This window comes from Octodon degus, unplaced genomic scaffold (assembly GCF_000260255.1).
Source record: "Octodon degus isolate 3935 unplaced genomic scaffold, OctDeg1.0 scaffold00057, whole genome shotgun sequence".
NCBI lineage: Eukaryota > Metazoa > Chordata > Mammalia > Rodentia > Octodontidae > Octodon > Octodon degus.
The window spans coordinates 6,408,654-6,421,544 of record NW_004524633.1 but is presented as its reverse complement, the minus strand read 5'-3'; the positions used below and the strand labels follow the sequence as shown (position 1 = coordinate 6,421,544).

Below are 12,891 nucleotides of genomic sequence, written 5' to 3'. Positions count from 1 at the left end.
CTCCCAAAGGCATCACTGTTACTATTACTCACTAATTCAGAGTCATGGCGACTTAATAAACACAACTACTGCAAACAAGGTGAGTCACTTGAAGTGTCTTGTGTTTATGAAATGGAAATACCATGACTGATTTTTTCCCTTACATATTTCTGTATTCCCCAAATTTATACCATGAACATATATTCACTTAATTACAAGAAATAATGCTTTTTAAGATACGTACATTTTTGGAGATAAAGTAACATGATTAAAACCCATTTAGTAAGCAGTAAGATCAGGGATTGAATCATTGGTCTGCTATTTACTAGCTGGGTAACTTCAGAAATACTCAATATTCTGAACCTATTTTCTCATTTGTAAAAGGGGGGGTGATACTATACATCTTGGAGAGCTATTCTAAGGCTTAGGAAGAATGTACCTCAACTATCTAGCTTAATATCTACCTCACAACAGACATTGAGAAAACTCCAGCAATCATGTTATTAATTTTCTTTTAAGATTAAACCACAAAGGACCAAGCGTAGGGGTTCTCAGGACTTTGGGAAATCATGACTTTCCACCCCGTTGTGATCCGCATCCATATGCACAGATTGAAGAGATCCATGCCCTGGTGGTCACTGCACTGAATGAGTGCAGTGAGTGGCAATGTTATAAGAAACTATTCTAGTAGGAAATAAGATATATAGGCCTCCTGCCTTGTGGGTGGAGTATTCTACTCATGGATTGACGCCTTTGAAGAACTGCAGTGATTTTGCCCACTACTTATATGTCCCTTCCAATACCAGGATATGGGGCTGGGACAACTTAACTGTGTAGTACCCCACATTCTTAAAAATGTTTCCTTTTTTACTCAGGTTCCATTAAATATTTGCTCATGTACAGCTACTTGGCCATTCACTGTTTAGTGTGGCATCAGAGAGCTGGATTTTCCTTGTAACCAGAGCAAAAGCTCTCCACAGCTTGTTCCTTCTGATTGTGTAGCTCAGTGCCCTGCTGCTGTGACAGAACACCTGAAAATAGCAAAGTAAAGGAGGAAGAAACAACTAAAATGCTCAGCGTTTCAAAGGGTTCCATCCATGGTTAACAGGTTTCATTAATAAGCCTTAAGACAGAACACAGAGGCAGTAGGAAGGGGCAGAGGAGGAAGCTGCTTGTCTCAGGGGACCCAGGAAGCAAAAAGAAAGTCAGAAAGGCAGGGGCCAGTGACAAGATCTAGTGTCCAAGGCCAAGCCCTCCTGACGCAGTCCCTTCAAGGAGGGGCCCGCACCTACGCTTTCATCACTGCCCAGTGGATCCATCAAATTAGAAAGTCACGAGTAGATTAATTAATCCCCAAATGAAGTTAGAGCCCTCGTGTTAGCATCAGTGCCCAGAGCCACCTCTGAACACAAGAGCTTTTGTGGGACATTTTCATCCGAACTATAACACTGATTATTGAAATTAATCAGGTGGCGATGAGCGGGTGCTAGGTGACGCTTTTCTCTAAAGTCTCCTTACCTATTTGAGAACCGGATCTACCAAAGTGGGGCACGATCGCCTCCTGACTAACATTGCATTCACTAAGGAAAATGAAACTGACATCACAAAGGAAGAAACCATAAGTCGAACACCACAGCGGGAGCCCAGAGGAACTTTCCAGGGCGCCCTTGTCTCCAGGCGGTTCCGCATCCTTAAAAGTCATTTGTTCCCCTCAGAATCGCCTAAACCCCCTCCTTATTCTTTCCTCTGTGTAAAAGAATGTGGAAGATCCTTCTGGATCTCACTGAGCTGTGAGAGCTCCACGTTCCAGCACACCTGTTATTGTGTTAATATGTCTATTACCCATTTATTCCAGCGAACGAAAGCGTGTACCTTCAGGGAAGGGAGTGGAAATTTCCTTCATCCCCATAACGCCTGCATGAAGTTAGTACAAGAAGGACCGGAGGCTCCGCTCATTGCACAATCCTAGAATAATTTCAAAACAGAGGCTTTCTTTCAAAAAGAATTAAATCTACACCTCTGATAAACTTAGTAAGTCTGATACAACTTGGGCACAATGACAAAATTTGTGTTCCTAACAGTGAGCCCCAGGAAGGGCTGTGGAGCCGCCTTTCTGCATGCCCACGCCACTTCTGCCCGCCATAGTCCACCACCCTGTGCTGCTTTGCTCCTTCGTGTGGGGGTCTCTGAGGTGCTGATCCCTGCGTCCCCACACGGTGCTCCGAGGCAGACAGAATGCCCTCCACCCCCGGCGCGGGCTCCCAGGGTGCCATTCGTGGAGTAGCTCAGTCAACCCCCTCCTGAGCGCCTGCCCTTCCACGTGGACCTCTCTCGTCCTGACAGTCTTCTGGGCTACCTTCTGCACTCCTCTCCTGCACATCGCGGGTCCTCCCGTGGCATCCTCCTTTCCTCTGCTTCAGCTCTGAGCCATGTTGCAGCGACTAGTTTCCTTTCATTCTACCACCAGAACAACCCACCCCCTCCCCCAGGTGCTTCTTCGCCATCACACCCTGGAAAACAAGGACGGGAAAGACTAAGTCGTTTTCCTTCCTAGCAGAACACCCTGGGCTGTAGCTACACAGCAGGGATCAAAGCAGGCGCGCATCAAAAGCATCCTGCTGAGAGGGGCCGCCCCAGCTTCCTGCCTCGGGCTGACTCCTGGCATCCCATCCATGCGTCTTTCTGTCTGTGGCTACTTCCCCAGGCCCAGCCGTGAAATCTGTCCTTACCAAAGTTTCTTAAAACTGTAGATAAAGGACCGGTGAGATAGCTCAGTGGTCTAAAGCGCCTGCGTAGGTAAGTTTAGGCAGGCTCAGGGAACAGCAGTTCTGATCCTCAGAACCACAGGCTGCGCCAGCCCCGCCCTTAGGGCAGGCTGAGGCCCCCCCCCCCATTAAACCTGCATATAAAAATTCCAACTTCTCCCTCCTTTTTGCCTAGTATCATTTGCTAATTGGCGAATAGTTTCACTGGTACTTATCCAGGTGACGTTTCTTAAGCCCTTACTGAGTGCACCATGCCATAACAAGGGATGAAGCTGCCGAAGTGCAGGCCCCGTTGTGCTCTCGAAGAACTGCTGGACTCAAGGAGAAAAACAACACTAAGCGCTCTCCTGGGCTTCCACAACACTGATGGTGAGTAGGCATGGGGTCCTTCAAGAGCAAATGCCAAGGGCGTTACAGTGAAACCTCGGTTTGCAGACTTAATTCGTCCCATTCTGGGGAAGAGTCCTCGTTTGTGTTTGTGTGGGAAGGTGGACGTGGTCCTGTTCATCACCTATGCAGAGGTGGGGTGGAGGCAAACCTTGTCGAACAGTTTCCTTCTAGAACACAGGGTTCACCAACAGAAGCGTTTGTGGACTGTGGTGTTACGGATAATATTTCTCAGCTAAAGTGATGTTGTGCCTGGGAAAAGCTAACCAGGGCCATAAACTCTCTATCTGCAGATTCAGTTTGTAATGGGTCAGCTGAATTTTGAGCTGTAACCATGGAAAACTGTTAGGTTCCCTTATGCTTCCTGTTATCTACTCTAAGGAATGTGTTCTCACCCTCTATTCAAGGCTGTTTAGTAAGGAGTAACTGAGTAACCTTATCCCTCTCCTCCCTAATTTAATTCTGTAAACATAGTCAGCTTAAGATGTATCTTGTAAAAACAATTTACTCAAGCAGCCTCCACGCAGGCAAGTTGCACATGTCCTAAATTGTGAAAGACCCCTTACTCATGCTATTTTTGCCTTAAAAACTCCTTGCTTCCTGGGCTAGGGGCGAATCAGTCTTCTCCTGCATGAGAACAGGCAGCCCTGAGCTCAGTAATAAAGGCTCTTAAAATCCAATCTGGCTTCTGATCTGGTTTTAATTTTGAGAAACCCATAACAAGTTCACCAAGGATAAGAAATATATTTTAAGAAATTATATCTGGGGCTGAGGAGCTAGCTCAGTGGTCTAAGTGACTGACTGGCAAGTGCAAGGACTTGAGTTCAATTCCTGGTACCCCAGGCATACTGTGCCAGCCCAAAACCAGGTGTGGGGAAACATGGGTATAATCCCAGTGCTTGAGAGGCTGAGACAGGAAGATCACTATGAGTTTGAACTGCATGGCAAGACCCTGTATCAAATAAATTAATTTTTAAAAATACTTTTAAAAAAAGAAATTATATCTGTACTGAATATGTACAGATTTTTCTTGTCATTCTTATTCCCTAAACAATATAGCATAAAAACTATTACATGTATTACAAGTAAGCTAGAGATTATTTAAGCATGTGGAAGGATATGCATAGGATATATGCAAGACTACACTATTTTATATAAAGAATTCAAGCAACTTTGAATTTTGCTCTTCCTGAGAGCTGGGGAACCAATCTCTAATATGCAATACATCCTGAGGGATGACTGTGTTTTGCCAGAGCTGCTGGGATGCAAGGGAAGGGCTGGAGATCGTAGGGCCTCATAGACAGGTAGAAACCCTGAGGGTGAGAAGTGGTGGATGTGTTCTGAGGAAAGAGTGTCAGAAGCAGGTCGGGATCACTGGGCTATGTATTTGCAGCAAGGAGTTACAAGAGAAGAGGATGGGGAAAGCAGCAGAAAAGTTTCTCTGAGTCATAGTTGAGAATTTAGACTATATTCCATATAAATGATTTAACTGTAATATCCTTATGGTAGGTTGATAATGGGGCCTCAAATCCATACCCTAAAGACCAACACCTATAATTATTTTATCTTCTGTGATGAAAGAAGGCCATACAGAAGAGATTCTAACAAGATTTTTAAGAAGGGGAAATTATCCTGGATGATCCCAAGGATCCTTATAAAAGGAGGGCAGGATGACCAGAACAAAAGAGAGGCATGAAATGGATATAGTGTCAGAGCAAAGAAGCCGTGCTTCTGGATTCAGAGACGGAAGAGGAGGCCGGGGAACATGGACAAGCTCTGGGTATTGGTCAGGGCTCAGCAGAGGAATAGATTTCATGACGTATATTATGGATTTACAATGGCTGCCTGCATAGTCAGGTGGGGAAGAATGCAAAAGGACAGTCTATGTGCTTGGGAGCTAGAGGATTCAGCCAGAAGTCTAAGGCCTGGGGCTCACCGCAGAGTGCCACGCAAGTCCCTGTCAGAAAGATGAACGTTAGGCCTGTACAGGTAACGATGTAACTAGAGGCTACACTCACAAGTGAAGTAAATCAGGGCCACGTGTGCAAATGTCATATTGTCTCCCTAGGGTAGGAATAAACAAAATCTCAATGGTATAATAGATACAGTAAAACAGAAAGAAACTGAACATTAGGAATAAACAATGAAGATGAGAGAAAGGAGAAAAGAGAAGGAAAAAAAGAAGGAGGAAAAACATCATGCCAATATATATACATGATGGTTGAGATGATTGTACTACTAATTTCCATCATTTTTTTTAAGTAGCAGTTGATTTTTAAAATTTTCACTTTGACTACTCTATGGGCTAAAATTGTAATCTGAGCACCTACATCAAAGACAACAATGCTCAATACAAAAACCAAAGTTGAATACCTCTCATCTTGTTCTTCTAAGTATGTACCATTTCTAAGGTCTTATCAATTATTATTATAATCCCTTTAAAATAAATGAAAAAATTAAAAAGACAAGAAAAAAATAAGGTTTATTAAAAGCAAGCATTAATGCTTAATTTTTTGACCAATCTTGCATACCTGTATCTGTTAACCCGAGCAACAGATTTGACAATAAAAATATGTAGTATAACAACCATTGTTGATTTTTTATTCTTGTTTTGAAATTCTGTACCATACATATTGTTGTATGTTTCTGTTTCTCTGTTTTTGCTATTTTCTTTGCTTTTGTTTTTGTTGTTACTCTTTAAAATATAAATAAATAAATAGAAATAAAGCCAAAGGGTCTGTGCTGGCAGCCTGGTGATGGATGACTAAAGGCAATGGTAAAGACTGGCAACATAGAAAAGTGAGACTCCCTTCTTTCCCTTTTTATTCCTTTCAGGCACAAGCCTTTTGGCTGGTGCCACCCACATTCAGAGTGAGGCTTCCCTGTTCAGGAAGTCACTCATCCAATCAGTCCCAGAACTGGGCTGAACCAAACCACTAGGTAATTCTCATTCAAGTTGACACCACGTAACTATCCTACACTAGAAACTGGAAAGGTCAAGGAAACAGATTCTCTCTTTCCTGAAGGAACCAGCCTGTGAAACCATTTCAGGCTTCTGACCTCCACAACTATAAGATAATAAATGTATGTGGCAATCTGTGACAGCAGAAACTGGAAAGTAATACCCATATTGGAAGGAAGAGCTTGTGTGCATTGGTTGAGATCTCCCCTGTGTCTATAGCTGTGCCGGGCGTGGAGGATGCTCAACATGCTCAACCAATGTTTGTGAGGTAATTTGCAGAACTGTCAGTGAAGCACTCTAGGGAGAGAACTGAGGTCTACCTGAGGACTCCTCGGTGTACAGCACAAACTTGCTTTGCCTGCCAGGCTGATCTGATGTATTTTCCCAACAGTATTTGAGCTCATGTGCCAGGGCATATGTGAGGGCCTAAATAAATGAGACCAAAATCAATTTGTCATGAAATTTTGTGTGCAGGTAGGTAATTTGTACAAGCAAGCTATCTCATGTGGCAGGCGTATGGGTGTCTGAGAAACATCAAAGAACTTTGATCTTCAAGCCAGTACTACAGTTTATCCCTCTAAAGCCTCATACAGTCATAGGGTTTTGGGGGAAGTGGCCGACTCTAGAGTGTGTGATTGGGATTAATCTAATGTTGGGATTAAGGTGGGTGATTGCTGGATCAGCCCACTGATTGGACTCACACTGCCCTAATCCTGATAGACTGGATACAAGGCAAGGGATAGAGTGTTGTCTTCCTGTTGCTTTCACTTTCTCTTCCCTTCATGAACTGCTCTCCTCTATGCAGTCACCCTTCCTTGGAGCCTTGGAGCCAGCTGATTATGGACTGAAAACCCAACAAACTGTGAGCTCAATGAACCTTTCACCCTTCAACTCTGGGTGTTGGGTAACATATACCAGCGATGAAAAAAAGTAGCTAAGATACTACCTAGAAGCTTAGAAGCTTAAACAACGCCAGCCTCTTTAGCTCACAGTTCCACAGGTTAGCAACGTCACCTGGACTCAGAGGGACAGGTTCTCTGCCTGGTGGGTCTAGAATGACCTCATCTCTGCTTCCTCCCCCGAAGCCCAGCCTGAGGATCATCTCATGGCAGAGGCACGGCTCCTAGAGACAGAGCAGCACCATGCACAGCCTGTCAAGGATCAGGCCTGGAAGTGGTACACCGAAGCCTTCCATTGCAGTTTACTGGTCTAGGGAAGTCTTGTGTCATCTCAGACTCAATGGGCAGGAAAATAGGCCCCATCCCTTGACAGGAAGGTGTGGCCAAGACACATTGCAGAGAGCATGAACAAAAAAATATAAACGAGGGGCACCATTGTCGTTGGTCGTCCACACTGTCCAGCAATTCTCCTTCCTTTCTTACCATCAGCTTTGTAACTACTCACATTCTGCAATGACAACGATAATAAGCACTTTTTGTCAGACATTATTCTGAGCATGCCACATTAATAATTAACTTATTTTCTACAAGAACTCTTTGAAGAAAGTACAGTTTTTATTGCTGTATTACAATAAGGAAACTGAGATCTTGAGAGGTGAAGTAATTTACCCAATCCCTTCTATGGGGGAATGGAAGGGATGGCCTCAGAAGATAAACTTTATGAAGTTGAGGGGAATAAAGGCAGAAGTTAATGCCAATCCAAACAATTTGAAAGCTTGAACACTGTTAGCCTCCTGTCACACTGAAAGGCATTCCTCTCCAACAAGAGTCAGAGACTAAAGCACTGAAGAAAAAGATGTCCTACCATTCGTAGAGATGCTTCTGCACTGACAGCCTCAGCCAATGGTTTTAGTGCATCAGAACTCTCCATCGCTTTCCTTTGTTATTAGCAAATGTCTGTGGCGCACAGCTATTGTCTGCATGGGGAAGCGGTGCAGGTACACACTGCACCCCACCCTGAGCCTTTTCATTTCTCCTTCCCTCCCTACAGTTGCCCCCATTTCCTAGTACCCTTGCCATCTTCACAGCCCACCTCCATGTTTCCCATCATCTATCTCTTATTTTGCTCTTTAAATTTTTTATAATTTGAGCTTCTCCAATAAGAAAAACCATGTGGTATTTAACCTTCCATACCTGATTTATTTCACTTAGCATTATGGTCTCAAGGTGAATCCATCTTTCTACGGATAACTCAAAAGTAGCCTTCTTCAAGGCAGAGTAGTCCTCCATGGTGTATAAATACTATATGTCTTCACTCATTCATCTGTTGATGTCATGTAGGCTGCTTCTAAGATTTAGCTTTTATGAATCATACTTCTACACACATGGGTATGCATGTAATATAATGTGCATGTTACATAATGTCTTTCACTTTTTCAGGAAGATGTATATATAGCTGGATCACACTGGATCTTTATTCTTAATTTTCTAAGGAATTTCCATAGTGATTTGCTAGTCTACATTTCCACCAACTGTGTAGAAAGATTTCTTTTCTCCTACAACCTCTCCAGGGGCCGGGGAGATGGTTCAGTAGAATAAGCACTTTCCTGGCAAGTGCAAGGGCCTAAATTCAATCCCCGGTTCCGGGAAAAAAAAACAAACAACAAAAAACAAAAAACACTCACATCCGTTTGGGCTGGGGAGATGGCTCAGTGGAATAAGCACTTCCCTGGCAAGTATAAGGGCCTGAGTTCAACCTCTAGTACCGAAAAAAAAAAAAAAAAAAAAAAACCTACAACCTCTCCAGCATTCATTGTCATTTTTTATGGGAAGAATTGCTCTGTATAAGATTTCTTTGCCATTGCTATGTAGTACATTTTATTTTAGTTCCAGTAAAATGTACCTAGTGATAAAGGTGCCAGACATTGGGAACATCATGACCCATAGGGACTTTTAATTTGACATACCAACACTAGCCTAATTGTACAATTCTAGGAGAAGCACACTATTTCATTCTAGAGCATTTGATGCATGCCCTGACCAGCGTGACCAAGGTCTTCGGCCTTTGTGTCTAGGTCCTAGCTTCAAGCCTGTCCTTTCCTGACTCAGCCACTACACTCTGTGTGGGCGCCTGGTCTCTGCTGGGCAGCCCTAATTGGTGCCCCTTGGCCTTACCTAATCTGCCGCAGCAGACCTGACAATTCAGAACCTGCAGGAGGAGAAGCTCTGTCTCTCACAAGTACATAGGTTCTGGGGCTCATAGGGCCGAATGTGTTTGCTAAACACTGACTCCTCCCAAGTAGAAGGGCCTTGATTGCGTAGGTGAATTCTAAGCAGCTTAATGAGTGCTGAAAGCTGGATTCAGACTCATGGTCTCCCATTTTCCCCAGTGAAAGTGACCTCGGCCTGGAAGCACTGTCAGTCTGGGCATGCTGTCTCTACAGGTCAGGCACAGGGCTAACTGGGGGCCAGCGCCTAGGGATCTCCCCCCTCCTTGGGCAATTAGCAGGGACATGGGAAAGTGCTAGTGCCGTCAGTGGGGCCCACACAGGGGCCGAGGGAACAGACATTCTCTAGGTAGGGAGAAAGGAGTAAGACTGATTCACGTAAAAATGAATTTGCTGAAACGTACCTCAATGCTAGTTATGTCCTATAACAAGACCATTTCAACTTTGATTAAATTGAGAGTAAAAGTCACCAAAGGTCAGACTTTTACTAATAAATTATGTAAGTAATATTTTTGAAACATAATTTTCTACCATGTAAAATGGAAGATTTGGACCATTATCTCTAAGCTCTCGAAAGTCAATGTCTTTGGTTATGCCAGTTTACTTAAGCAAAATTGCATGTCATTAACACAACTGAATGTCATTGAATTGATGATAGTTTTACCATATTAGTTAGTTCAATAAATATATTTGTTCCTGTAAACTCAGATAGTATATTATATTTAATCTAACGCTGGAGCCAGGGGTGTTGCTCATTGGTACAGAACCTGCTGAGCATGTACAAGACCCTGGGGTGTTCAATGCTCAATACAGATGATTGATAGATGATAGATAGATAGATAGATAGATAGATAGATAGATAGATAGATAGCATTAGATAGAAAGACAGACACATGATAGGTAAATCTAGGTTTAGATGTGAGAAATCGAGGAAGAAGGAATTCTTGGTCATTCCTTTTGCTTTTTATTTCTCTTGCCAGACTATCTAAAAGGGTCCAGTAGCCCAAAGACTGGCTGAGATAGTTTTCCTCACTTCCACAGTACAGATGTTCCTGTGAAGGTTTTTCCTACCCCATTTTGTATTTTAATTCTTGATTAAAATAAATCTATTCATGAATTTTACATCCATTATAAACTAAGATGTGTTATTTATTTATTTATTTATTTGGTACAGGATCTCTGTATGCAGTTCGGACTCTTAGTGCTCCTCCTGTCTCAGCTGCCCCAGTGCTGGAATTACAGGCGTGCACCACCAGGCCTGGTTTCAGTGGCTGGCTAGACGCACCTGGAGTTCCAGGGCCAGCATGGCATGTGGTACTGGGAATTGAACTTGGGTCCTTGAGCTTGCCAGGCAGGTGCTTAGACCACTGAGGTTTCCTCACCACAAAGATGGGGTGTTTTTCTTTCGGTAACAGGTAAAATGTAATTTCAATGGATTAGAAATCTTTCCAAATCTAGTTGTAAGGAGGACTCCTACTTGCATGGAACACTTCTAATCAAGGAATGGAAAAAAATAGTATTCTCGGTGCTCAAAGTCTTGTTGCCATGAAAAATAATAAAATGTAAATTTGATTCAACAATAGATGACTCAAACAAAAAACAAAAAGATGTTCATTCAGAAACATAAACAATAAAAGTCTCCGTGTTCTTTAAAACCAAGAATCTTTGAGTAATTGCCTCCACTGCACACAGCCTGGACAGACGTGCTCAGCTTAGCTGAATAAAGATTGTGCAGGATTTACAGAGGGAGGGAATGTGAACTTCTGCACCTTTGACTGATACCAGAAAAAGATGCTGTCGTGGTTGCGTGGAATATTTCACAGCTTTAACGCACATTTCCGAGCTGCTATCAGCAGCTGCAAACTCATCAGCAAAGCGTGCCCGCTAAGCTATTAGAGCCTCCTAGTCTGCTCTTTTTCCCCCTCAGCTGTTTTTCCTCTCCATGCAAGATAAGCAGATTTGAGAAACAACTAATTCAACAAATTTGATTTGGGCATCTTTAATAGGCTATTTTCTGCTATTTTACCTTTTTGTAATTGCATTTGATGCCTTATCAGATCTTTCCCAAACATTTAATTATAAAATGAAGTTGAAGCCCCGTAACTTGCTCGAGCCCTCCCCGCGTTTCCGCGTGAGTGCTGCTCCCCTCTCCCGTGAGCCCCTGTAGGATGCTGCTAACTGCCTCTGAGGGCCCACGAAGAAGCGATCTCTGCTTGCAGGGGTCACCTCTTGGCAAACTTGCTTTTAATTTAGGGTATTGAACCCTGGCTTCCACAGCTCGGCCTGCACTAAAAGACATTTTACAGAATAACTCGCTTGTCCATTCTCTACAGAGGCCCAAATCCATTTGGTTATCTAAAAAATCCAATTTGTAACAGGGGAAACTTTAGAGGACACCTCCTGAGAAATGAGAATTCTCTCTATAAATCCTAATAACAACACCCGCATGGAATATAGATCCAATTGTGGAAAAGAATTCAACTTCTCTTCTTCAAACTACCCTTCCAGAGTCCTCTGATAGTGATTCTACCTTGCAACAGATACAGGAGTTTGTGATCCATTCCTCCGTTATTCATTCATTGACAGGATGTCCCAAATGTAGACTCTAATACAAGGACCCAGTTGCCATGGCTTCACACACATAGGCTGTAGCCCTCTTTTCCTTCTCTTGCCAGCCCTGTCTGTACCACACTAGCAAGAATTGAGTTGTGCTCACATGGACAGGCTGAAGTCGGTGAACGCTGCTGCCGCGCGCCAGCCTGGAGGAAGGCAGGCTCGTGAGAACCCCACACTGCACCCTCACGCACTTTGCTCACCAGATGGGGCACTGTATGACTTCTGCCTCTTCTTCAAAGTCAGAATAACCAAAAAAGACAACATTAAGAATCAGTTTAGGACACTGAGGCAGCCAGCACAGCACAACTAAAGACACTAGGGAGCAAGGGCTCCAGAAAGTGGCACGGGAGACAGATGCATGGGTTAGGAGAGAGGGGAAAGGTTCATGAAGGAGAGCAACAATTAGTCTTTCATTCTCCTAAATTTTAAAAATTTAAATATTCACCATATTTTTCGATTATACCTCAGAATGTGACAAATGCCGTAACAAGGGAAGCATAAACTTGTGTTGTAATTTTTATCACATTTTTCTTTGTTTTTCATTTATTTGACTGTTTATGTTGTTTGCCTTCCCACTAGGATGAAGCTTACTTTAGCGGCTTTGTTTGAGAGACACTCTTTGTAATCACCTCTGCTCCGTTTCCTGCCTCCCATGCTGTCAAGCCTCTGCTGCCCCTCTGTCACTTCTGCTGACTTTAAGCCATTGAACTCCATAATATCATTTTCCCACAGTCAAAGATTCACAAGAAAAAGTTCCTCCACACACCCTTTCCAAACTAATTGATATGAAGCTCGGATATTCTCCAAAATTATTAATTTTTTACCAGTACAAAACCAGACATTTTTATTATTGGAACAGAAATTGAGGGCACAAACCATACCCCAAACACAGCATTAGCCTTTTCATTTTTTACAAAAGGGTAAAAACATGTGCAGAAAACATATCCTGCTTAACAGATAGTGCCAGAGGAACTACCTATCCACACATGTAAGAACACATCTAGAGCTTTATCTTTCACCCCGTATTAAAATCAAATGAACATAGATAAAAGACC

General features: G+C 43.1%; 1 long non-coding RNA gene across 1 annotated transcript in view; it reads right to left on the bottom strand.

Moving 5' to 3' along the window:
- Positions 1 to 1,126: 1,126 nt before the first annotated feature.
- LOC111817423 overlaps positions 1,127 to 12,891 on the bottom strand; it is an 82,628-nt gene continuing 70,863 nt past the window's right edge. Inside the window, exons 2-3 of the long non-coding RNA XR_002821629.1 lie at positions 4,968 to 5,088; positions 1,127 to 2,489 (exon numbers count right to left, since the gene is read on the bottom strand). This is a non-coding gene — a long non-coding RNA (uncharacterized LOC111817423). The remainder of the gene's footprint in view (positions 2,490 to 4,967; positions 5,089 to 12,891) is intronic.